The sequence below is a fragment of the Grammomys surdaster genome, unplaced genomic scaffold, assembly GCF_004785775.1.
Source record: "Grammomys surdaster isolate TR1022 unplaced genomic scaffold, NIH_TR_1.0 62, whole genome shotgun sequence".
Classification (NCBI taxonomy): Eukaryota; Metazoa; Chordata; class Mammalia; order Rodentia; family Muridae; genus Grammomys; species Grammomys surdaster.
In genome coordinates, this window is record NW_021604564.1 from 28,908,008 (window position 1) to 28,914,919 (window position 6,912).

Consider the following 6,912-nt stretch of genomic DNA (forward strand, 5'->3'; position numbering starts at 1 on the left):
TGAGGCCAATTGGGTTCTACTCCATTAGTGAAGCCCATGTGACACTCCCATAGAGATGGGTTCTTTTGTATAAGAAACAATGATCAAGATGAAGTTCTAGGAAAAAAGATCTGGATAAGCATAGATTCTGGAGAAGTAAGATGTGGCCTAGTCCTTCAGATAGCATAGGAGTCATCTAGATTATAAGGTATCTGCTGTTCTGTATGTGTGAGCCCAGGAGAACTAGGTAGGAATTGGCCCTACAGATAGTACAGGGTCAATATGCTATTAGCTCTTCTCATTTCCAGCCTTCTAGGTGGAAAACAGGTGATACATCTCAAGCCTGATATGGATGTCTCCTCAGAGGTCTTCAAGAGTCTGACATATTCAGAGGCAGATGCTCACAACTAGCCATTGAAGTGATCATGGGGTTCTCAATGGAGGAGTTAGAGTGAAGACTGAAGGAGCTGAAAGGATTTGTGGCCCCATGAGGAGAGCAACAATACCAACCAACCACAGCTCCCAGGGTCTAAACCACCAGCCTGGGAGCACTTATGGAGGGATCCAGGGCCTTAGCTGAATATATAAGAGTGAAGGGCCCTGCTGGGCACAGGTGGAAGATGAGATCCTTGACCTCATGAAGGCTGGACGCCCCAGGGGGTGGGAGTTTTGAGGGTGGGGAGGTGGGAGTGGGGGGGTAGATAGAGGTTACATCCACAAAGAAGAAGGAGGAGGTGTGAGGGGATTGGGGGTTCCTGGGTGGGTGGGGGATGGGGTAAGGGGACAACATATGAAATGTAAATAAAACATCCAATAAAAAAATTAAAAAAAAAAAAAAAAGAGACAACAATATTTGTGTAACATTTCTGGTTTCCCTAGTGCTATCTGTGAGGGTAGAGACCTTTGTACTCTCAACACTCCTCAGGGTTTATACTGTACAACTAAAAATGTTTCTCTGAAACTCTGAACATGTATTTACCTGGCATGGGTGAAATTAGGATCACCACGAAGGTAGTTTTCCAAGGCAAAGTTTATCCAATTCACTCTGGATGTACTCACTCAGGGGTTTCCCCACAAGCAGGAAACACGGCTGCATAATTTATGGTAATGGGGGACTGTGTTCACACTCTCCCCTGGAAAATAAATAAAACTATAGACATTCATGTGTATTTGATACTTTTCTCTATTTTGAACACATGAGCATGGATTAAATGTCTCTTGGAATGTTAACCACTTACCATACACTGTGGCATCACATAATGCTCACAACATTCTAGAGGAATGGCAGCAAATTACTTGCAAGTTCCTTTTCCTTTCTCATCATTTTCCAGATGGGAAGATTCAAGTTGTAGAACAGATTTTAGTGAGCTCAGCATGATTGTTTGTTTGTTTGATTTTTTTTCTTAATTTTGTTTAATGATTGGGGTAACTGGAACCTTCTCACTTATAGGGTCACTTTGTGGCTTATCTGTGTCACATTCACATTCCCTGAATCACCACTGTCATCATGGGTGACACTACACAGCATCATCAGAGCTACCCAACCACAGTCAGTCACACTGAGAAGGTCTGTCTGGTATCAGAGGTGGTTGTTGAGTGACTGATGGGTGGGTATCTTATTCAGAGTGGACATGATAAATAAAAGATTTCACAGGAGGCAGAGCTGAATCCTGTGACACTCCAGCACCATTTCCAGAATGTCAAGGGATATTAAAGTTCAGAATTATTTACTTCCAGAATTTTTGCATTTAATAGTCATTACTTTAACTTATTTACTCTTGTGTCATAACTGTCACTAGGCTTTTATGAATGGATATGTTATTGTTTCCTATGAAATTTATTCCCCATAATTTCTTGAGTTTTTCAGTTATACCGTATAATTCAAAGGGTGGCTTGGTTTCCTGTGAGTCCCAAAAGGTCTGCTTGTCTGATATTGAACCTTCAGTGGTACAGGATGATTTAGATCTCCGTAGTCTCTAAGACAGATAGGAAAACGAGGGTAGTTTAATATATAGCTAGGAAGAAGAGGTAGCTCTTAGGCATTAAACTCCAAAAGTTGTATTACATAAACTAACAGTCATTTAAAGTGATTTAAATGAGCAGATGAAAAGAAGTGAATATGTCTGTCAATGAGATAGATCTGAGGAGATTTAAATGTAGTATTATCTTGTGCTTGGAGAACGGGGAACTACTAGAGTGCTCTACTCAAAAGCTACATCTCAGCCTCACCATTTCCATAAGATAGCCAACCCCAAATGTACATACACATGGTTAGTTTAATGTAATTTTTAAAATATATTTATTATATTGAGTTTTCATTTTATTCAAGCTATGGAAAGACAATATAAAAGTTGTATTTCCTGATTTTATTTTAATCAATGACTAAATTATTAGTTATATAGTTTCAAAAGTCTAATAATTATTTAAATTTTATTGGTATATATAAAACCACATACTTTTATGTAATAATAATTTTATGTATGTGTTTTCTATACTACTAGTATATCTAACTATCCTTAAATTGAGGTTCTTATTAAGATATCTGAAAGGTATTTATGCCAATAGTATGTTATATCTTAAACACATAAATTATTCTGAATTGAGTATTCTTTGTATTTATAGTGTGTTAGTTTCATAGGTAATAATTTGTCTTTTGAAATATTTTTTATGGATATAAATATTTTATCTCCATGTATATTTATTCACCCTGTGTATTCCATGTCCGCAAAGAGCAGAAGAGGCTATCTGATGCACTGGAACTGGAGTTACAATCAGTTGTGAGCTCTCATGTGATTGCTGGAAATCAAATCCTGACCCTCTAGAAGAGCAGCAAGTGGTCTTAACCACTCAGGCGTCTTCCCAAATTCACTTAAGCCATTGATTTAAAACTATCTTGCTTTAAACATGTCTCTAACTACATTAACACTGTAATTGTTAAAACTAACTGAGAAATCACACTGCCTCTGAAAATTTAGTGTTTATTTTTATATTTATGTTCCAATAAACCATTAAAAAAACATTGCTGAGCCATGAATATCGTTACTCTAGTTCATCTTTAAATGGTCCTAAGTTACCACTTGGTTATTGGACCTTTGAAGTGTCTTTATAAATCTTGAGATTAATGATGAAGGCTGTAAAGCGAGCTTGTAAATGTGCTCCATTCTTCCTCGTGTTCTATGAAAAAAAAATACGTACTCCTTTTTTTTTCAAAATCATTTCTTAGATTTCTCTTTGCAGACATCCATATAGTTAATCATGTAATATAGTGATGGTTGATGCATACTAAACCAGCTTACATAGCGATGGTTCCTCATTCATTAAAACAGTGAAATTTCTTTAATAAAAGTAAAATTAATTGGGTCTCTCTTTGTCTCTTGTCCCTCTGTCTCACTTTCACACATACATGTACACACAGAGACACCAAAACTGTGTAAACTCTAATCAGACTTTGACCATAGATTTTTTTTCGTTTTTTGATTTTTGTTTTCTTTTACAAGAAGTAATTTTTTTCACACTGTCTGAAGCAGAAAAGAAATTCCAAGATATTACTTCAATTAGTAAGTATACTTATTAAAGAGATTTTGACTGTTAATATAAGGAAATTGTCCATAAGATTGCTTTTGTGAGATTTTTAGTTAATGATTTTTTTCCTTTATGAAGCAATCTTCCTTTATGAAGTGTTGGGGTCACAACTGTAAATATTTAATTTAAAACCCTAAACTAAGAATTATTTCAGAGGCTATTACATCCCAGAAGTGGAACACAAAGACAGCATCCTTTCTGCCTGATAAAGCTTTGAAAGTCTCTATCTAGAATCAACAATCTGATCCTTACACATAACTATCATTACATTCTAATGGATTTCTTCAATTTAATAAGTAGATCATCATCTCTTGAACTGAGGCAATGGCTGAGAGAGTAAATTTCCCAATGTAGAAGAACAACAACTTATGTTTGTATCTGTAAAACACATGTAAAAAAAACAGGCATACCCATGAGTGTAGCCAAAGACAGGTAGCAACCTGAAGCACACTGAAGAGCCATAAAGTCTGGTTATATTTGTGAACTTCAGGCTTAGTGAGAAACCTTGTCTTAAAAGATAAAGGAGAATAATTTAGACCTTAATCATCTGTAAGAGCAACTGGCAAAGATTTCCTCCCAGTGTGTGTTTGTGTGTGTGTTAGTGTAAACATGTGTGTATGTGCATGAGCTCTCTATCTTACTTGTTAACTTCCCTTAGTTGACGTTTCTTAGTTTCTCGAGACTCTATATGTTGATTCTTGGACTTATTTCCTGTTCTATCAGCGTCTAATTCAGAGTTAACTGTGCCTACAAATTAAAGCATACTGGATATTTGTAGCAAGAGTAGAATATAGTGATTCAAAAGGGGAGTGATATTGACAGTTAAACAATCAAGTGAGGATGGGCTGTAGTAGAGGAATTAGTGTATTTACCAGAACTAAGACTATATTATGAACACACCTTATGGTAACCTAGTAGTTAGAAAGGTATTTTCAAAAGATAACCAAAAAATAAAATTTGGGATGGCATGACTGAGTTCATGTTTGTAAACAGACAGTAATACACAGGTTATATTTTACGGAAGTCTCAGAACAGCAAAAATCATTGCCATTGCCCTTGCCTTTGGTACCTCAACATTACTACCTGGCAAATACCTTATTGCTGAAGACACCATTCACTTTGGCTAAAAGACATAAAGAAATCTATTTTTAACAGACCAAGAAACTTCCTCCCCTCTGGCTAGCAAGCTTTCATGGAGCCTGAATATGCTATGTAGACTGCTTTGAAGAGAAGACATTAATGATCTTCTGTAGTGCTGATCCTTCAAGCTACACGACAAACCTGCCAAGTAAGGGGGATCCTACTGGTACAATAGTGGAGGGTTGTTATATGATAACTAATTCCTTTCTACTTATGGTTAGGTCATTTCAAGTGAAGGAATTTCCTGAATCACACTGAAATCCTGTGGTTTGGGAGGCCACAAGCCCTAAGCTAGAATCTATTACTGTTACTTTACTCAATAGTCTTAAGTCCAAATTCCCTTCTGAATATTTATGTTTATATCAATAAACCTGGGCTGCTCTTGACCTTAGTTGGAGACCCACGCCCCTAACCCACCTGCCCAGTGTGCTTTAGCTAACATTAAGATGCATTACTGGTTTCAGTGCTGAGAATGACTGATTTACTTCTCAGCAGTTAATGGAACATTTTGTTCAACCTTTCTCAAACCCCACTCAAAGGCACATGGAACATCATAGGTGAAGAAGCACAAAGAATATATAAGCTCAACGAGAGAAAGGAGTGTTATGTACAGCAAACTCCTGGACTTATAGCAGCTATTGCATTCATGAACTCATGGCACCTGAGATTACCTGATCTAGACACACACAAGATCAATCCAGGCAAAATGATGCTGATGATGAAGATGATCGTCAGGCTCCAACTTACTAAAGAGCTACTGAAAAGTGACAGCTGCTGGAGTAGGGATATTCACTCTTCTTAATCAGTGGCCTGTGGTAGCTCCATGTGACAATTGATGAGCATAAGCACACACACAAACACACACACTCACAAACAGACATGCACACACACACACACATGCACACGCACACACACACGTGTGCGCACACACACACACATGGATAAAGCACCAACTGGTCTTAGTGAGTTAATTTAAGAAATAAGAGAGGAGGGAGTGTGTGAGGGAGGGAGGGTGAGGGTGAGAGAGGGAGAGAGAGAGAGAGAGAGAGAGAGAGAGAGAGAGAGAGAGAGAGGGAATGAAATTAGGAGTGGATAAAAAATTTGGGATTAAGGGGAGTTAGAAAGTAGTAAAAATGATATTATGTTTTATTGGATCTATGCATGGATTTCCCAAAGAAAAGAATTTTAGTAAAAAACTCAATTAAAAACCATAATTAAAGACTAAAAAAAAAAGAAATGGAAAACAATAAATGATACATATGGGACGTGAACTTTTACCTTTCTCATGTATTTGTACATACAAAGCCATGCCTATATACAAATATGCACACAGTCATGCCATGTAATTAGCTATATCCACTATAAGTACACATACACGCAAACTCACACACAAGTGCACACAAACACGCATGTACATACTTGCAAGTGACCACACACAGACACACACACACACAAACAGAAATGAAACATTTCTCCTTAAAAGATGTTCTTTCTACTCCTCTAAAATCAATGTATCTGGCCTAAAACTTTCACTTATATATGATGTTTTTAACCTTTATTACACAGATCTGTAACCTCAATTTCTGTTATGCTATTCACTATGTACCCTGTTCCACCCTTCAACCCAAAGTATTCTTCAAAAATCTGCTAGCCATAATGTTAATAGCATTATAGTGTAATGAGATTTATTTCTCCTGCTTGTGTGAATGATTTTAATAATACTCGTCTGACACATTCTCTTGTAAAAATGAGACCTAGCAATTCATCTAGGAAGGTATGAATTTTTCTACAATGGGGTAGATAAAATGCTTTACACTTCTGAGGCAAGCCCTAGAAACACCAGTAGTGCTCCAAGTTTCTCTGTAAGGTGGAGACTCTTGATGCCTTTAACACTGCAGAGCAAGGTGACTCCTAAAGCTGCAAGCTGAAAACATATTGGCATTTTATAACTGAGTGATCTGTGTGAAGAAAGAGACAACTGTGATGTGTTCCAAGAAGTGAGGTTTGAAGATCTGGCCAACTCCTTTCCAGGACTGAATAAGATCTGAGGGCAGGCAGCAAAAGAATATGAGATTCTAACCATCATAAGCAGTAACAAGGGATAAAATCTTCATCCTATTCTGTTTGGTGTTTCGGTAAGTGTAATAGTCAGAGTCCAGGCCTTTACAGTACTAACACTGCTAGTAGGCCCAATAGGGCGACCCATTAATA

General features: G+C 37.2%; 1 non-coding gene across 1 annotated transcript; it reads left to right on the forward strand.

Annotated features, from left to right (window-relative positions):
* The first annotated feature begins 950 nt into the window (after positions 1-950).
* On the forward strand, positions 951-1,115 carry LOC114619420. The gene has a single exon (XR_003711147.1). It is a non-coding gene; the product is annotated as a U1 spliceosomal RNA (small nuclear RNA).
* Positions 1,116-6,912: the final 5,797 nt, after the last annotated feature.